General features: G+C 38.9%; 1 protein-coding gene across 24 annotated transcripts in view; it reads right to left on the bottom strand.

Annotated features, from left to right (window-relative positions):
* The window catches only part of ZNF420 (zinc finger protein 420), a 114,355-nt gene that overhangs the window by 43,791 nt on the left and 49,621 nt on the right, over positions 1 to 20,943 (bottom strand). For 8 of the 24 annotated variants that reach the window (XM_054462395.2, XM_054462408.2, XM_054462403.2 and 5 more), the window contains 2 exons: positions 14,967 to 15,038; positions 6,906 to 6,949 (listed from right to left, as the gene is read on the bottom strand). The exons of 1 other annotated variant lie outside the window; for it this stretch is intronic. The gene's annotated coding sequence lies outside the window, so the exon portion shown is untranslated. Of the gene's footprint in view, positions 1 to 5,533; positions 5,585 to 6,905; positions 6,950 to 8,640; positions 9,247 to 14,966; positions 15,046 to 20,943 lie in introns of those variants that run through there. 15 more of the 24 variants (XM_063657625.1, XM_054462413.2, XM_063657622.1 and 12 more) reach the window with 7 other exon arrangements.

Raw genomic sequence — 20,943 nt, 5'->3', positions numbered from 1 at the left:
AATTTCTTTTAAATTCATCAGAGAGCTGAGGGCACAAATTTAAAAGACCTAAACTCCAAAAAAGTGCCAAGCTCTTTATTTTTAATTTTTTTTTTTTTTTTGAGACAGGGTCTCACTCTGTCAACCAAGCTGGAGTGCAGTGGCATGATCATAGCTTACTGTAACCCTGAACTCCTAGGCTCAAGTAATCCTCCCACCTCAGCCTTCTAAGTAGCTAGGACTGCAGGCATGTGCAATCATACCCAGCTAATTTTTACTTTTTTTGTTGGGATGGCGTTTTGCTACATTGCCCAGGCTAGTCTTGAACTCCTGGCCTCAAGCAATCCTCCTGCCTTAGCCTCCCAAAGTGATGGGAATATAGGTAGGAGCCACCACATGTGGCCCTAAGCTCTTCTTAAGAGCCACATATGGATGCTCCCATCTATGGCAGAGCTTAAACTAAATTGTATTAATAATAGTTCAACCATTCCAATAAAAAGACAGTATCAAGACAAGATAAAAACATAAGTTCCAACTATATGCTCTTTACAAGAAGCACATTTTAAATATAAAGATGGGCTAAAAGTAAAATGGGAAGATACACCATACAAACTCTAATCACAAGAAAGCTTGTATGCCTATATTAGTATAAGACAAAATAGACTTCAAGATAAAGAGAAATACTAGCAATAAGGAGGATCAACTCATCAAGAAGACAGCAATCCAAATGTAGAGATTTAACAACAAAGCTTCAAAATGTGTGAAGCAAAAATTGACAGAACTAAAGGAAGAAAGAGACAAACCCACACTCAGAGTTGGGAATTTTAAAATCTTTTGCTCAGTAACTGACAGAACAAGTAGACAATAAAATTGATAATATAGAGGATTTACATACCACTATATCAAGTACCTTGGCCAAGTTGATAAATATATATTAATAGAATACCACACCCACTTACCAAAAGCTGAACTGAGCTGCAAGGTGTTGGAATAAGTGATTAACACAACCAGCCTTTAATCACTTAGTAGTCACTTAATTTAAGAGGCTAACCCAGAGAAAGCGCTGAGTACTCCACTGTTTCACTCCCCCAACCCCAACCATGAAATAGCACCTGGAGAGGGTCAGAGAGGGTCAGGCAGATCAGTGCAAATGTGGATCAGTGCAGAAGTGAGGCATCTCACTGCTAAGGGAATGGAGTCATCTCACTGCTAAGGGAATGCAGAACAAAAAGCTCCTGTCATTCATTTTATGGACTGGGACCAGGGGACAAGAAGACAAGGGAAGGGCTAAGAGTGAAAAAGTAGTGAGGCCTGGCCGGGCACGGTGGCTCATGCCTGTAAGCAACCCCAGCACTTGGGGAGGCTGAGGCAGGAAGACTGCTTGAGGCCAGAAGTTTGAGACCAGCCTGGGCAACATAGCAAGAATCAGTCTCTACAAAATAATAACAATAATAATAAAACATCAGCCAGGCATCGCGGTGCAAACCTGTAGTCCTAGCTACTTGGGAGGCTGAGGCAGGAGGACTGCTTGAACTGTCCAGGAGTTCAAGGCTGCAATGAGCTATGATCACGCCACTACACTCCAGTCTGGGCGACAGAGCAATACCCTGTCTCCAAAAATATGTTAAAAAAAAAAGAAAAAAGAAATAAAGAAAAAAATTAAAACTACCAAGTACTAAGAGTGGGAAAAAAAGTGTCTTCAAGGTTTCCTCTCTCCCCTAGATTAGGATGTCCTCTTGGCAGAGGCACCTGATAAAGAGGCCTCCTAATGGAGGTGCCTGGGTTAGGAATGTAAACACACATAACAGCATGGCTGGTCTGGGAGGCCTGAGTCCTGCACTGCAACTCCCTTTAGAGACTGTAATGCATTAGATGTGCACCAAGTCTGCTGCGGGGAGGCCAGCTTTCCCCTGTGTGGCCTGCCAGGAATGACCTGGTGGAGCCTGAGAGCCCACACATAGGATTTTAGCAAGAGTCAGACTCTTCATTAACAACTGCGTATGGAAAGGTCATCAAAATAAAGCAGATGCTGGGTCATAAAACAAGTAACAGTAAATATTTTAAAAACTGAATTATACAGAGAACATACTGTGGTCAGTGTCCACATATTATTAAATTACAAACCAGTAACAAGAATCTCCAAATATTTGGAAATTAAACATACTTCTAAATAACCCATGCAAAAAGACATTGAAAAATATGCTGAACAGAATGACAATGGAAACACACTTATCAGATTCTGTGAGCTGCAACAAAAGCAGTATTTAGAGGAAAATTAATAGTGTTAAATGCTTATGTTAGAAAAATGATTTAGGCTCCCACCTTAGGAAGCTGGAAAAAGAAGAGCAAATGAAGCCGAAAGTAAGAAGAAAAGAAAGAATAAAAATAAGCACAAAATGCACAATATAAAGTAGATTACAATAGAGAATATCAACAAACTCAAAAATCGATTCTTTCAAAAGATTAATACAGTTTATAAACCCCTGCCAAGTTTTCAAGAAAAAATATTACCAAAGCGGAGACTGCACCACAGATTTTTTAAGGCTTTAATTAAAAAGATAATACAATTCCATGCCAATAATTTTGGCAATTTCAACAATATAGACAAATTCCTTAAAAATTGCCAAAATTCACACAAGAAAAAACAGAAATAAAAATCATCCCATGGATATTAAAGAAACGGAATGTGTAGAAACAAACAAATAAACTGTCCACAGAGAAGCCCAGATGGCTTTACCAGTAAATTCTACTAATATTTAAGGCAGATATAATACTATTCTTTCACAAGCGTTTTCAGAAAATAGAAAAAGGAGATAGCACTCTGTTCTACATTTTGAGGCCAAATAACCATAATACTAAAACCTCACAAAGATATTACATGAAAAAAAATTACAGCTCAATAGCCTCTAGGAAGACAGACATACAACAAAGTTATAAAGTATTACCAATCAAATCTATTTGACTTTGGAACCACAAGTATGTTTTCTATAACTATAATCACAAAATTAAATCAAAATGAAAAAAATATCTAAAAACCAAAAGCAAAATGAAACAAACTTATCTGTGCGTAAAGCTGGAAGGTTAAACATATAAAGGAAGTGATTATTTTCGGGAACTTTAAAATATAGTCATTTGACATTAGACCCAATATAACCTACAAACAAAATAACTATAAACTGTTTTTCAAAGTTGTCTTAAGAGTTTATGTTATAACTTTATGAAGTTATGTCTTAGAGTTTTTCAGTAGTTATACTGTTATTAATAATACTGGCATTGTTAGTCTAAAACTAATACATGTATATAACCTGAAATGATTATACACACACATATATCAGTGAGAATTTTAATATCATTAATCATTACGAATTAAGATTTTTTTCAGATTATAAAAGAAACACAAATATAAAATCAAAGATAGAAAAACTCTATAATCTTTTAATTCAATTGGAAATATCAGTACACACTCAGGATTTTTTTTCTCCTTCTAAAAAATTTGTATTTCACCAGCTCTGTTAAGGCTATACTGACAACTAGGAGCAATGAGAGTTCCTACTATCCTGGTTGTGACTTCTTAAAAGCACTTCTTATAAAAGGAACCAGGGCCCCATAAAGAGGTGACTGATTTTATGTTTGGGACAGGAAATTGTACAAAATGAGCCTAGAATACTCTGTCAGAACAGAAAGTCTGGAATCTGCCAAAGACTACTGGGGTCATGTCAAAAAGAATAAAAAGGAATCCAAAAGTAGACAAATCAGAGAGGGCAAACCTTCCACTTGCCATACGTGGAGCAATGTGAGCATTAATAAGAACAGTTATTGTTACAGATCGAAACATAACAGATATGTTTTAATCCACAAGTTAATAGTTTAAAAGAAAAACACGGAATAAGCTTTGAAAGATGCTGAAAAATAATGAGAAAAACCAATCTTTTATTCTAGTTTTTCTTTTTGCATAAACTATTCTTCAGGTAACCAAGATATTGAGAAAGGATGGCTCCCTTTATAGATATAGTCCAGCTAATAAATGCAGAAGAATTAGAATATCATTTTGTAACCCCTGATAAAATAACATATTCACATAAAGATGTCAATAGCTGGCTGTTAACATCACATAAAGGAAAACAACCAGATAGTATGCACTACTTCAGAGAAGTGCACATCCCTATGTATGATGGATTAGTAAAATTTAAAAAAAAAGCAAAAACGAGGCCAGGTGCGGTGGCTCATGCCTGTAATCCCAGTACTTTGGGAGGCAGAGGTGGGCGGATCATGAAGTCAGGAGACAGAGACCATCCTGGCCAACATGGTGAAACCCTGTCTCTACTAAAAATACAAAAAATTAGCTGGGCATGGTGGCGCGTGCCTGTAGCCCCAGTTACTATAGAGGGAAGAAGGAAGCAGGTAGAGGGGACAGAAATGGACACTAGACTTCTTCAAATTCATCTTATTCTGTAATTTTGATTTTGGATATATGTTATGTAATTTTAAAACAAAATTAAATCATAGTGGGAGAAAAGCAATCCCTAAACATGAAAAGCAATATAAAACAAATGAGCCTAACTGCATTTCCAGCTGGCAGCTTAAGCATATGAGAAGTGTTATTTTAGATGACTTAAACACAGTAATTTGATTTTAATCCCTACTGGGCTATATCCTATCAAACTCCAACAGGACTTTATGTTGTTTTTCTATATTCATATGGTTGGTAAAAATATTGGTATTGTTATTTTGAAACTCTTTGTCTCAATCCAAAAGAAGGCAGAAAACGGAGAGCAGGAAATAAAGAACAGATAGGATAAATATAAAACGAATGGCAAAATGATGGATTTGAACCAAACCATATCAATAATCACACTAAATATAAATGGACTAAATACTCCAATTAAAAGATGGAGATTGCTGGTTGGGTGTCATTGTTCACGCCTGTAATCCCAGAAATTTGGGAGGCCGAGGCAGGCAGATCACCTGAGTTCAGGAGTTTGAGACCAGCCTGGCCAACATGGCAAAACCCTGTCTCTACTAAAAGTACAAAAACATTAGCTGGGTGTGGTGGTGTGTGCCTGTAATCCCAGCTACTTGGGAGGCTGAGGCAGGAGAATCACTTGAACACAGGAGACGGAGGTTGCAGTGAGCTGGCATTGTGCCACTGCACTCCAGCCTGGGTGACAGAGTGAGACTCTGTCTCAAAAAAAAAGAGATTGCCAAATTGAATAAAAACACAAACCCAATTACATGCTGCCTATAAGAAATGCACTTGAAATATCAAAACACAAACAGGTTAATAGAAAAAAATACACAATGCTAATATTAATGAAAAGAAAGCTGGAATGGCTACATTAAATATCAAGCAAAGTACATGTCTGGAGCAAAGACTATTATGAGGGATAAGGAAGACCATTTCCTAATGATAAAGGGGTCAATTCACCAGTAGGATGTAAAAATCTAAAACCTTTATATACCTAATAACAGAGCATCAAAATACATGAAGCAGTCCAGGCGCAGTGGCTCATGCCTGTAATCCCTGCACTTTGGAAGGCCGAGGTGGGCAGATTACCTGAGTTCAGAAGTTCGAGACCAGCCTGGCCAATATGGTGAAACCCCATCTCTACTAAAAAAAAAAAAAAAATTAGCTGGGCATGGTGGTGCCTGCCTGTAATCCCAGCTACTCAGGAGGCTGAGGTAGGAGAATCACTTGAACCTGGGAGGTGGAGGTTGCAGTGAGCAAGATTGGGCCACTGCACTCCAGCCTGGGTGACAAAGCGAGACTCTGTCTCAAAAAAAAAAAAAAAATACATGAAGCAGAAACTGAAAGAAACTACAAGGAGAAAAATCCAACAAATAAAAAATCAGTAAAGATATGGAAAATTTAAAAAATACTATCAACCTACCTGACCTAGTTGACATTTATAGAACACTCCACCCAACAACCACAGAATATAGTCTTTTCAAGTGCACATGGAACATTTACTAAGATGCATCAAATTCTGGGTCATAAAACAAATCTTAATAAATTTAAAAGGATTCAAATCATACAAAGTATATTCTGTGAACACAGTGTAATGAAATTAGAAATCAGTAACAAAAGATCTCTGGAAGATCCACAAAATATTTGAAAACACAACACATCAAAATATCCTGTAAGTCAAGAAATCAAAACGGCAAATTAGAAAGGATTTTGAACCGAAGATAGAATAAATGAAACAAGATTGGAAAGTGATCGCTTTTTTTTTTTTTTTGAGGCGGAGTCTCACTCTGTTGCCCAGGCTGGAGTGCAGTGGCGCGATCTCGGCTCACTGCAAGCTCTGCCTCCCAGGTTCACACAATTCTCCTGCCTCAGCCTCCCGAGTAGTTGGGACTACAGGTGCCCACCACCACACCTGGCTAATTTTTTTTTTTTTTTTTTTTTTTTTTTTTTGTATTTTTAGTACAGACGGGGTTTCACCTTTTTTAGCCAGGATGGTTTCGATCTCCTAACCTCGTTCTATCTGCCTCGGCCTCCCAAAGTGCTGGGATTACAGGTGTGAGCCACTGCACCCGGCCGTGATCGTTTTTAAGCTAGGCATATTCATTATACTTTTGTGTACATTTGAAACTTTCCATAAAAAGCCAAAAAAAAGTTAAAAAATCAAAATGGTGCTGTATCAGAAATAACACAATAGAGCTCTTTCCCTTTTTAAATTACACAATAGAGCTATTTCTCTCTTCCCCTTTTTAAATCCATGAGTCTCAAATCCATTCTTCCTAAATTTAACCACTATTGGGGAAGCATCTATCCCAATTAATGGCACATTTTTTTTGCTCTCAATCTAGCAAAAATTGCCTTGCCCCTCTATCATTAAGAAGGCAGGAAATTTCAAAAAGAAAACAAAAATGTCTATGTCCTGTAATAACAAAGGTATTTCAGGAAACAAAGAGGAAATACTCACCTTGGACATTGCTACTGGAACAGCCATTCTTTCTCCTCTGGGCTCTACTCTCAGAAAAAGAAAAATGGAATGAGATATTAGGCCTTTCTTGGGGAATATACTAAACTATAACATATCCTCTTCCTCCATCCTCTTAATCTCATTTAACATAAAGAAAAGTTAGGAGGAGACTAGAACAGGTTTTCTACCTTCTGTATCTGAAAGAAGGGCCAGGTCACAGCTGTCTTGGGCTTGAATTTATTTCTGGATTCAAAGCTGTACACTGGAGACAGCCCTGCAGTGGAGTGCTTCAGGTTCAGAACTGGGTGGCTGTCTCCTAAAAGCACTCGCTCTGAAACTATTCCCACTCCTGGAATCCCATTATATTTCCAGTGGCCTATTTATTTATTTATTTTGAGACTGAGTTTCGCTCTTGTTGCCCAGGCTGGAGTGCAATGGCTTGATCTTGGCTCACTGCAAAGTCCACCTCCCGGGTTCAAGCAATTCTCCTGCCTCAGCCTCCTAAGTAGCTGGGATTACAGGCATGCGCCACCACGCCCGGCTAATTTTGTATTTTTAGTAGAGACAGGGTTTCACCATGTTGGTCAGGCTGGTCTCGAACTCCTGACCTCAGGTGATCCACTTGCCTCCGCCTTCCAAAGTGCTGGGATTACAGATGTGAGCCACCACGCCCAGCATCCAGTGGCTGTCTTGAAGGTATTATCAGCCCTAAAATTCTCATCCCAAGACCAGGTCTGTGGCTTGCAAATAACTCCTATTCTTCACTTAGGTGTCCAAATGTCTGACTTCCCTACTTCTTGCCACTTCCCTGCATCCAATCCCCTTAAGGCTCTAAGGCAAGAGGACGCAGGGAAGAAGTCGTGAACCCGTAACTACATTTCCCAAGGTGAACCGAGGATGGATACAGAAATGAAGCAATACAGGCCATGTATGAAAGGGCAGCCACTGCGGTCAAAACAGAAAGTCCTTAAGTCCTCAGAGCCTCATGGGAGGAGCACAGAGCCACATGGGACTCATAATCCATAGGCCGACCTGAGCCCCAAATGAACCCCAGAAATACCAAAAGGAAATTTACTTCTGTACTAGACTAAACCCCCATAAGGTCACAGAATACACAAATGGCCACATAAAGTCACACATAATCACATTTCCACAGTCACACAGCTAGAGGCACAATCACCCAATTATGCTACTTTGTTAGACCACCTAGTCTCAAACAAAATCTCATTAAGTACAAGGCATATAATTACATCCAAGCACCTTGACAGAGACACAAACCGCCAAAAACACCCTTTCAAAGCTGCAATTTTAGTCTCTTTACACAGTCATGAAAACAGCACACACAACCCCACAGTCACACACAATCAGACAGTCACCCAACCAAGTACGAGATCAGGGAAACACGCGGTAACAAACACCGTGTCACAGCAACACTGTCACACACCTTAAATTTACTGGCAAATCCGTCCCACGATATCAGGTTTATACACAACCTCAAAGTGACACAAGCACATCCAAACACTCTTGTCACAACTGTCACACACTTCACAGTCACAGGCAAACCCCAATTAAACACGCGGCACACACACAATCACAGTCACATAAGTATATCCCAGCCAGGTAAGCAAACAGTCACAAACACCCTCATAGTCACAACTCACACTCACACAAACGCTCATACACAAAACCACAGCCACACACGTCCAGTCGTGTATGCACAGGCAGTCGCCAATACCAGGCAGGCTGTAGTCTGCACACAAAACCGGAGACACGGCCACACGAGTAACCCCAGCGACGCTTTCTCCGCGCATGTCCGCTCCGACATCCCGGACACTCCTACCCTGACAGAGGTGCAGTTCAGGGTCCAAGATCTGGCGCCCGGGTTCCAAGCCCGATTTAGGGTTCGCCAGCCCAGCAGGTGCGGAGCCAAGCTCCTCTACAGACGCGGCCCTCTCCCCACGCGAGGCCTCCAAATCTCGCAAACTAACGGAAATGAAGCCACGCTCCGGGCGCGGTGCCTCTGGGAAATGTAGTCCAGCGCTCCGGACGCGGTGCCTCTGGGAAATGTAGTCTAGCGCTTGGCTGGCCGGCCAGGACGCGGGGAGGCCCGAGCCGCTCACCCCTCGGGAGATCGTGGGCTCGGCCTGTGGAACCTGCTTGTCTCGCTTGCAGCGCCCCGGAGGTTTCTGGGAGTGCCCGCCCGCCCGCGCTCAGTGCGCAGGCGTCAGGCGCTCAGGGCCTGCGAGAGCGAGCTCTGAGTCGTCCCAGGGTCTACCCCTGGTAGGGGAGGGGGTGGGACCCGCCGGCCAGGCAGGTGCTGGGGAGGAGCTGGGGCCGGTGCGGGGACCCGCCGGAACCTCGGATTTGCAGAGGACCCTCTGCGTGCCCTGCCAGGCCCTTGGGGTGTGTGTGCGTGTGTGTGACAATGGGAAATGCCGGGGGTGGACTGAGAGTCTTTCCGTGGCCAGGTGTGTACGGTTGTGTTTCTGCCTGTGTGTGATTTTTCCTGCTGTGGGGTGTGAGGTGATTTGTACTTTAAGCTGCGTAGTAATGGGATTTTATAACTGTGTAGAATCGTCTGACAGAGTAAGGCGATTCTACACAGATCTCTTCTGTGGTTTGCTTATGAAGGGTATCTGTGTGTATATCTGCTTTTTTGTGTGTGTCCGTAATTGAGTAACTGGTGATTTGTGTTACATAAACATGCTTTCCTTGTGCTTGTATTTCAGTGTCTGTAAGGGTGCCAAGAGCAAATGAGCTGTGTGTTATCGTGTGTGACAGTGAAAATACTATGGCCAAGTTATTTCTTCCTTAAGTAGTAATGGAATAATCTGGAAAAGATAATTTATCTGACAATTTAGACATGATTTTTCTATTGGATCAAATATGTGTTATGGGGAAGAATCCAAAATTAACGTAGTTTTTTCTTTGTTTTTAGAAAGATTATTTCAAAACCAGTCCTAGGGTAACTGCCTTTTCCTCTGCCACAGTAGGCCAAAGGTAGAATCCATTATTTTCTAATTAGAGGGTAAATTTTCTCTTATTACTGGGTAAGGTTGAGAGGCCATCAACTAATAAAATAATAAAATAACGTTATACGTAAGAAGAGTGAATTTTGGCACAGTACAGCACTAGTCAGATTTCCCAAATTCTGGGTCAAACACTTGTCCTCATTTTCTGATGAGAAAACTTTGGCTGGCAGAAAGTAACTTAAGGCTGTAGAGTTTGTTGATAAACCTGAACTTATTTTTACTTACTTCAAGACCTCTTGGCCTTTTACGATTTTTGAATAATCAAAAACTTGTGAACTTCCAGCACAGAGAAGATACAGTATAATTTCACCACTCCTTCAGAGGGGAAAAAATTAATAAAACTTGGTCTTTCAAGACCATTTATCAAATACATTGATCTCTTCCCAGTAATGTGACTGAAATAGCAAATTTGGTGACCAGAATTGTTGAGCAAATGAACCTGTGTGTGTGATCAGGCATAGCTATGTGAAATATAGATAATTAAATTGCACTGAGTTAGAGTGGGTCAAAGTCGGGCAAGAATTATGTCCGATTCACATGCACACGTATGTTTATTGCGGCACTATTCACAATAGCAAAGACTTGGAACCAACCCAAATGTCCATCAATGATAGACTGGATTAAGAAAATGTGGCACATATAAACCATGGAATACTATGCAGCCATAAAAAAGGATGAATTCATGTCCTTTATAGGGACATGGATAAAGCTGGAAACCATCATTCTGAGCAAACTATCGCAAGGACAGAAAAACAAACACCGCATGTTCTCACTCGTAGGTGGGAATTGAACAATGAGAACACTTGGACACAGGGTAGGGAACATCACACGCTGCGGCCTGTCAGTGGGTGGGGTGCTGGGGGAGGAGTAGCATTAGGAGATATACCTAATGTAAATGATGAGTTAACGGGTGCAGCACACCAACATGGCACATGTATACATATGTAACAAACCTGCAGGTTGTGCACATGTACCCTAGAACTTAAAGTATAATAAAAAAATAAAAAAGAATTATGTCCGATTATATATGAGAGATATATACTGGGTTTTTCTTTTTTTAAGAGGTGACAGACACGTTCTGGTTTCAAATTGAATAGCATGCATTGATCTTGAGCCACATCTGTGTGATTCTGGGTCACTACTTTTGGCTTTTGAATAGTTACGATGAGTGCTTGCAAGAAGACGGAAGCTATCACTTAAAAGTAAAAAACAATTGTTCACCTGAGATGAATAGATTCCATGTGGATGGCCTTCTTGTATATTAAACTTGTGACATTTTATATGTGTTGATATGTGATTAAAAAAAAAAAGTATAGGCAGCTTTTCAGATTCACGAAGGGGTACTTTAAGCTAAAAAGGTTAAGACCATCAGAAACGTAGACTGCAGGAACTGAGAAGGATTTGTTAGAATACTATGTGATATAATTAGTATAAAAATAGTATATATTTTATAAAGGGATAAACACCAAACTCCTGTTAATGATAACCTTTAGGGAGAGAAGAGAGGATTTAGGATAAAGGGGGAGAAGTAAATGTCAAAGGGAACTTAAGCATTATGGGTCATTTCTCTTCCTCTCTGTTTTTCTTTTTTTTGAGACAGAGTCTCACTCTGTCGCCCAGGCTGGAGTGCAGTGGTGCGATCTCGGTCACTGCAACCTCCGCTTCCGGGTTCAAGTGATTCTCCTGCCTCAGCCTCCCGACTAGCTGGGATTACAGGCACCTGCCACTACGCCCAGCTAATTTTTTGTATTTTTAGTGGAGACAGGGTTTCACCATGTTAGCCAGGCTGGTCTCGAACTCCTGACCTTGTGATTCGCCCGCCTTGGCCTCCCAAAGTGCTGGGATGACAGGCGTGAGCTACCGCGTCCGGCCTCTCTCTTTTAACAAGGTAGCATCACTCATATATTTAAAATTTAATTTTAAAATATAAAAGTCAATGGAGACATTGGTTTTGGAGCAAGGAAGTGAGCCAAGGAACCTAAACTGTGGAAGCAGACAAAATCCAGAAAAACTTACACCTTAGGAAGACTGCAGAGAGAAGGGAATAGTAAGGTGACAAGTCTCCATAGGCCTGAGGTGCCTTGTTTGTTTATGAAATGCTGGTTTCATATCTATGTCCTTATGACCCATTTTGACCTTGCTGACCTTTAAGGATTAGTTCTTTCTTCAGCCCAGCTACTGGATTCAGCTGTGTTATAGTGGCTGCCCCTAAATAGTTTTGGTAAGTATGTTCTCTTTCCTGGCACTGGGTTATTTTCTTTGAGAGTCTTTGTCAATGTTGGCAAATGATTTTTGACCTTCTTGCAGTAGATTAGGTTTATACCAGTACACATGAGTCCAGCATTTAATCAGCAATCCCAGGAAAATATCTGAGGCACTCTGATATAATCACTTTTCCCTAAGTGTTTACTTTGAAAAATGTTAAAGCTACAGGAAAATCAAAAGAATAGCTTAATGATTTGCACTGTGTATCCTTTAATTAGATTCACCAGTTTTTAACATTTTGGACCATTTGCTTAATCTCTGTCTACATGTATTTACATATTTTTATTTTTTGTTCAGCATTTATGGGTAAGTTGCAGATATTATATATTTCACCATTAAGGATTTCAACAGGCATCTCGAAGAACAAGGTTGTTCTCCTGCATAACCTCAATATCATGAATATACATATAAATTTTAACAATGATTCATAATATTATCTAATATATAGTCCACATTTAAATTGCCCTAGTGTTTCCCAAATGTCTGATATGTGTATTTAAAGTATCCATCCATGGTCCCAATTAAGGTCACACATTACAGTAGGTGGGCCTATCTTTTTAATTTCTTTAATCTAGAACAGTATTCCCCCAGCCTGTTTTTGTATTTCATGACATTTTTTAAGAGTTGAAGGGTCTAGAATATTTGTCTTGTAGAATGCCTAACATTCTGGATTTGTTTGATTGCTCTGTCATAATTAGGTTAAGTTTAAATATATTTGGCAAGAAAACTATGAATGCTGGTGTGTTCTTCCTATTGCATCATATTGTGACACATAATTTCAGTTTGATCACCAAAAGCAATGGCAACAAAAACGAAAATTGACAAATGGGGTCTAATTAAACTAAAGAGCTTCTGCACAGCAAAAGAAACTACCATCAGAGTGAACAGGCAACGTACAAAATGGGAGAAAATTTTCGCAACCTACTCATCTGACAAAGGGCTAATATCCAGAATCTACAATGAACTCAAACAAATTTACAAGAAAAAAACAAACAACCCCATCAAAAAGTGGGCAAAGGACATGAACAGACACTTCTCACAAGACATTTATGCAGCCAAAAGACACATGAAAAAATGCTCAGCATCACTGGCCATCAGAGAAATGCAAATCAAAACCACAATGAGATACTATCTCACACCAGTTAGAACGGCAATCATTAAAAAGTCAGGAAACAATAGGTGCTGGAGAGGATGTGGAGAAATAGGAACACTTATACTGTTGGTGGGACTGTAAACTAGTTCAACCATTGTCGAAGTTAGTGTGGCGATTCCTCAGGGATCTAGAACTAGAAATACCATTTGACCCGGCCATCCCATTACTGGGTATATACCCAAAGGACTATAAATCATGCTGCTATAAAGACACATGCACACGTATGTTTATTGCGGCACTATTCACAATAGCAAAGACTTGGAACCAACCCAAATGTCCAACAATGATAGACTGGATTAAGAAAATGTGGCACATATATACCATGGAATACTATGCAGCCATAAAAAATGACGAGTTCATGTCCTTTGTAGGGACATGGATGAAATTGGAAATCATCATTCTCAGTAAACTATCACAAGGACAAAAAACCAAACACCGCATGTTCTCTTTCATAGATGGGAATTGAACAATGAGAACACATGGACACAGGAAGGGGAACATCACACTCTGGGGACTGTTGTGGGGTGGGGGAGGGGGGAGGGATAGCATTAGGAGATATAGCTAATGCTAAATGGCGAGTTAATGGGTGCAGCACACCAGCATGGCACATGTATACATATGTAACTAACCTGCACATTGTGCACATGTACCCTAAAACTTGAAGTATAATAATAATAAAAGGTAAAAAAAAATTTAAAGAAAACATAGAAGAACAAACAAACAAAAAAAGTAATAAATAAATAAATAAATAAATGTTCTGTGGAAAAAAAAAATTTCAGTTTGATCCATTACCGGTGATACTAAATTTTATTACTTTGTTTCAAGGAGATGCATACCTGATTTCTCCATGGTAAAAAATACCTTTTTTTCTTTGAGGCTAAGAAGTAATCTGATGGGGATATTTTGAAACCATTTCCCAAATAGCCTTTTACCTAATGGTTTTAATAATCATTGATGATTCTTGTCTAAATCAGTTATTAAGTTAAGAGTTGCAAAATGGTGATTTTTAATTTTACCATTCCTTCTTGTATATAAAAGAGCTTTGCCTTTCTACCCTTTCCCTCTATACCTCTTTATTTTTTCTCTTTTGAATATCACTATGGCTCATGGATTTTTATTTTTTGTCCAAAGTACTTTAGCCTGTTATTATCATTCTCTGTGTTGCTCAAATTGTTCCAAATTGGCCTGTAAGAAACCCTGATGCTGGTGCCTGTGTCCCCATTTGTCTTTGAGCACTTCCTTACTTTTTAACACAGGTATTTCTTTTTTTTTTTTCTTTTTCTTTCTTTCTTTTTTTTTTTTTCTTTTGAGAGAGTGTCACTCTATCACCAAGACTAGAGTACAGTGGCATGATCTCAGCTCACTGCAACCTCCACCTCCCGGGTCAGGCAATTCTCCTGTCTCAGCCTCCCAAGTAGCTCGGATTAGAGGCACCTGTCACCATGCCCGGCTAATTTTTTATATTTTTAGTAGAGACAGGGTTTCACCATGTTGGCCAGGCTGGTCTCAAACTCCTGATCTCAAGTGATCCACCCGCCTCGGCCTCCCAAAGTGTTGGGATTACAGGTGTGAGCCACCGCGCCCACCCTGGCACAGATGTTTCATACTTACATTGTGCATTCCCTGTCCCAGACTTGGTATTAGCCACTTTGTGAGGAGAATTTTTGAGATGGTCTTTTCAATCTATATTCTCAACAAAGAAATAGTTAAGTAATTTATAGTACACAGGGAGCGGAATGTTATGCATCCAATAAATTTAGGATTATAAATTTTAAATTAACAAAATGAATCTTAAAATTTTACGCAGTGTTATGTCGGTGACATTTTTCTTTTTTAAAGAGGTGGGGTCTCGCTCTGTCACCCAGGCTGGAGTGCAGTGGTGCAATCATGGCTCATGGTAACCTTGAACTCCTAGGGTCAAGTCCACCTCCCTCAGCCTCCCAAGGTACGGGGATTATAAGCATGAGCCACCCTGGCCAGCCCTAGGAAAAGAAAACTTTTAAAACCACCAGTGGGTCACAATCAAAAGATAAACACATGTCTTTTCAAATGCCATTAAATATTTGTACAGTCATATCAAAAATGTCATTTACTACATACTATTTTTTAATCTGTTTTTTCATGTTTTAAAACACAAAATATTGCAATAAAATGCATATCTTTTAAATGTTCATAATATTTAAAAAGACATCATTAGTATTTTGAAATAATGATGGAAAACATTTTGAATATTACAAAATTAAAATTTGTTAATATGATGTATTTTAATTGGAACATATTAAAGATTACATAGTGTCTATTGATCATCATAATCCTTTTTAACCATTCTACTGTTGTTGGATTGAGAATCCTGAAATATATATGAATAGTTCCTCATTCACAATGGCCATCTATGTCATGAATCTTGACCCTGGCTTTGTGTGATTAACAATTTTTCATTGCAGTGGCCAGTGACCTTCAAGACTTTTCCTAAAAGGAGTAGAGATAACTAAATTCAGACAGATTATTTACAGATGTTATATTGGAAACTAGAAGAATCTATCTGGCTAGGGAAGGACATCTTCTCCCCCAAATTAAAATTTACAATCTGGAGTATCTTCTTCCTTTGTGAATCCTGTGGATTCTGTGTGCTTGCCTGAATTTTTGTCCCTTGTTCTCAGAAAATATTTAGAGCTTTGCAGAATCGTGTGGAGGCAACTCTGATTGTAGCTTTCTTTAGCCCTTCCTAGGATGGCCTTGCTTCCCTGACAACCATGGAAATGGGTCTCAATTCCACAGCCAGAGTCTGACCAATTTCTTGTCTTTTACGATATGCAAGATGGTTTCTAAGTTTTTAAGCCCATTATAATTTCCATATCAGATAATGGGAAAGAAAGACATGGTTAAAAAAGAAATGAAAGAGTCTTGGTGAGGGAGGAGGAATCAGGTAGAGTGAAACCATTGGTTTTTCAAGCCCAGTTTTTCAGTCAACAGAAATCATATTTTACGATGTTATTTGAGTATTTGCCTTAGAGGCTCCAGTCCATTGGAGGAAATTGAGTCCACTTTATTATAACCTACCAAAATAATTTAACCTTCACCCTCTCTTTTAATTAAATTCATATGTTTTGAAGATAGTTTCTATTAAATATAGAGTAGATACAAAATAATATTTATGAAGTATAGGTATTTTTTAAATTCTCAATACAGCAAAAACCTGTGTACCAACTACCTTTTTTAAGAAAGAAAATATTTATTTATTTATTTATTGTTTGAGATGGAGTCTCACCCTGTTGCCCAGGCTGGAGTGCAGTGGCGGGATCTCAGCTCACTGCAACCTCCGCCTCTTGGGTTCAAGTGATTCTCCTGCCTCAGCCTCCCGAGTAGCTGGGACTACAGGTGCGCACCACCATGCCCAGCTAATTTTTGTATTTTTAGTAGAGATGGGGTTTCACCTTGTTGGCCCGGCTGGTCTCGAACTCCTGACCTCAGGTGATCCACCTGCCTTGGCCTCCCAAAGTGTTGAGATTACAGGCGTGAGCCACCACGCCCAGCCAAAAGAAAATATTAACTACTAACTTTGAAGACTCCTAGACATCTATTCCCATTTCTATCCCCTTTTCCTTCAGACATAATAATTATCCTGAGATTTATGTTTATAATTCTCTTGTTTTCTTTATAGTTTCAGCTACTTACTCCAAAACTATGTTGTTTATGGATGTTTTTGAGTTTTATGTAACTATTTCATATATCATTCCGTGACTCGCTTTTTTGTCAACATTATGTTCCTGAGATTAAGTAGTGTAGCTATAATCCATTCATTTTTATTGTACAGTATTCCATTGCTTGACTATATTACAAGTTTTAAAATGCATTCTCAGTTGATAGAAATGTGAGTTGCTTCAAAGTTTGAATTTATAGTTCTATTATGAACATTCTTGTACATGTTTACTGATGGACATGCAGAGGCTGTTCTAGGGCAAGGGTCATCAAACTTTCTTTTGCAAAGGGACATATAGGATATATTTTAGGCTTTGCGGGCCATACAGTTTCTGCCACAACTACTCAACTCTGCCATTGTATCATGAAATCACAGCCATAGACAATATGTAAAAGAACGAGTGTGTTCCAGTAAAACTTTATGCCAAGGCAGGATCTAGCCTGTGGGCCATAGTTTGCTAAGCCCTGTTCTAGGATATATATGAAGAATATATTACTGAACACAGAGTACATATACCATGCAAATATTCTCAACTTTACTAGACAATGTGCAATATTTTCCAAAGGGGATTTTCCAATGTATACTCTTTACTAACATTTGAAATGGTCAGAATTTTAAGTTCAGGTGATTCTGGTAGATGTATATGCAGTAGAATCTCATTTTGGTTTTAATTTGCATTTCTCTGCTTACTAATAAGATTAAGATTTTAAAGACATGTTTATTGGCCCTTCCTCTTCTGTGAAATGCCTACTGAAACCCTTTGCTCAATTTCTTTGGGTTGTCTTTTTATTATTATAGGACTTTGTAAAAATATTTTGGATGTTTATTCTGTATCAACCATATGTGTTGAAAATATCCCAGTTTATAGCTTGTCTTTGTATACAATAGAGATCTTTTAACAAATAGAAATTCTCTGTTTTAATGTCAGATTTATGAATTTTTTTCTCTATGGCTTGTACTTGCTTGCATTTTAAGAAATCCTTCTCTATATCAAAGTCATAAATTTAGCTTGCTATATTATCTTCTTAAAGGTTTATAGTTTTGCCTTTCACAATTTTTTTTATAAAATCTCTTAGAATTCATCTCTGTAGTGATATACCTAATGCTAAATGATGAGTTAATGGGTGCAGCACACCAGCATGGCACATGTATACAGATGTAACTAACCTGCACATTGTGCACATGTACCCTAAAACTTAAATTACAATAATAATAAAATTAAAAAAAAAGAATTCATCTCTGTAGTAAGTTAAAGGAGAGATACAATTTCTATGTGTTATGTATGTGTGCATATACCAGTTGTCCCAGAATATGCAAAGACCATCTTTTTCACTTATCAGTAGTCATAAATTGGATTATCACATGTGTATGGGACATACAACATATATGTATGTGTCACATATGTTGGGAATTCATTATTCAATTATATTGGTCAGTTTGTTCCCTGTGCTATTTCCATGCTTTAGCAGTTTTATAATAATTTTTGGCATATAAAACAAAAATCTATTTGAGACTTTATTAATTCTCTCCATAATATAACTATTTTTCTATTTCTTTTATTTTTTTGGTCTTTATTATTTCCTTGCTTTCACTTTCCTTGGATTTATTCTGCCATTGTTTTCTCACATTTTTAAGCTGGATGCTAGATATTATCAATTTTTACACTTCTAATATAAACTGGTAATATAAACTGGATTGCTTTTCCTCAAGGTCCAGCTTTGGCTGCATCCTACAGAATTTTATATACAGTCAGTTTCCAACTTACAATGGTTCTATGATTTTTTTTAACTTTATGATGGTGTAAAAGCCATATGGATTCAGTAGAAACATATTTCAAATATCCATACGACAATGCTGTTTTTCACTTTTAGTTCAGTATTCAATAAATTAAGACATTCAGCACTTAATTATAAAATAGGGTTTGTGTTAGATGATTTCGTCTAACTGGTAGGTAATATAAGTGTTCTGATCATGTTTAAAGTAGGTTACACTAAGCTGTGATGCTTGGTAGGTTGGGTGTATTAAAAGCATTTTTGACTTAATGATATTTTCAACTTGTGATGGGTTTATTAGGGCATAATTCCATTGAGTCCAGGAGCATCAGTATAGTAAGTAGTAATCTCATCATTCAGTTTTAAATACTTTTAAATTTCTACTATGATTTCTTTTAACCATAAATAATTTAGAATTATATTTCTTAACTATATAGGTCTTTCTAATTTACCTTTGATGACATATATCAAACATAGCTACTTATGTGGGCAGTGAAAGTACTGTATATAAAACTAGTCCTTTGAAAATTTTTCAGATTTGCCTTATAGCCTAATACATGTCTAAGTTTTCTGAATATTCAGTGTGTCTTTGATGAGAATTTGTCTTTTGCAGCTATTGTGTATAATAGTAACTGTTTTAAAAATACATAGCCATTAAATAAAGCTGTAATTTTTGTTGAAATCTATAATCTTACTGATTGTATCTCTTTTATCTACCATTTACTAAAAGAACTATGTACAATATCCCACCATATCTGTAAGGTTATTTTTCCTTGTAGTTTCATTAATTTTTGGTTTATAGTGTGTATTTTTAGTAACTTAAGCTTGCAATTTTTATATCTTCATGGAAAATTGAACATTTCATCAAGATGCAGTTAGTGATCACTTTATAATCATGCTCTTAGTCTGTTTTATCTGACACTAATATAGCGACACTAGCTTTCATTTGATTAGTATTTTCCAAATGTTTTTCTGTTCTTCATTTTCAGCCTTTCTATATACTTCCCTTAATATACTTCTTGAAAACAGATTTTAGTTACATTTTACTTATTTATCAAATCAGAGATGCACTGGCATATTTTTATTTATTTATTTATTTATTTATTTATTTATTTTGAGACAGAGTTTCACTCTTGTTGCCCAGGCTGGAGTGCAATGGCACAATCTTGGCTCACCACAACCTCTGCCTCCTGGGTTCAAGCGATTCTCCTGCCTCAGCCTTCTCAGTAGCTGGGATTACAGGAGTCCACCATCATGCCCAGCTAATTTTCGTATTTTTAGTAGAGACAGGGTTTCTCCATGTTGGTCAGGCTGGTCTCGAACTCCCGACCTCAGGTGATCCGCCCACCTCAGCCTCTCAAAGTGCTCTGAGAACCAGGAATGGGCCCGTGTGTGAGTCCAAGCCAGATTTTGGGATGCCTGCCCTAGGAGCAGAGATGTTTCTGCATAGTTCACCCCACCTTCACCCCTCCACAGCCTAGGTAGCCCTGAGGCAACCTCCCCTGCACCCAGCCCCAGCCCTCGCCCTTTGGATCCCTGACATTCGTGAGAGCCAAAAGATTCAGTTCTGGGAGGCAGTCCATCCAGAAGCAGAGGGGAGGATATCTCTCAATAATGAGACAGGAAGTGCAGAGGAAATGCCACACGGCTTTTCCTAGACGCCAAGGGCAGCCATGATCGCCTACCTCTCATTCTAGGCAATCCACCCCGCCATGAGGTGAAACTTGGAGACCAAGGGAGCTTCCCCGTCTGAGACAGGTATGGAAAGAAGCCCAGAGTTCCAGGATAGTCACACCGGCCGAATCAGCCAGAAACAGGTTTGGAGAGAGAAACAATCACGGATCTCCACGAATTTTCTCCCTGATGGACTGGGAAGTGTTCTTTGTTGAAGACATTGAGCCAGATCGGGAAGCATCTAGGCCCCTCAGAAACAGGAGAGACGGAGCAAGAGGGAGGACAGAGCAGAGGCCAGATCCCAGGCAAGACACAGCACAGTGTCACCGCCACGGGCTAAGGGAAGGAGTGTCAAATGGGTGACTTGTCCAGAGAGGCCAGCGTTCCAGTGACAGGGATCGTTGTCATCTCCGGTTCCTGGCTTCCTCTTTAAGACTCTGTT

The sequence above is a fragment of the Pongo pygmaeus genome, chromosome 20, assembly GCF_028885625.2.
Source record: "Pongo pygmaeus isolate AG05252 chromosome 20, NHGRI_mPonPyg2-v2.0_pri, whole genome shotgun sequence".
NCBI classification, from domain to species: Eukaryota; Metazoa; Chordata; class Mammalia; order Primates; family Hominidae; genus Pongo; species Pongo pygmaeus.
This window is presented reverse-complemented; position numbering and strand designations above follow the sequence as displayed.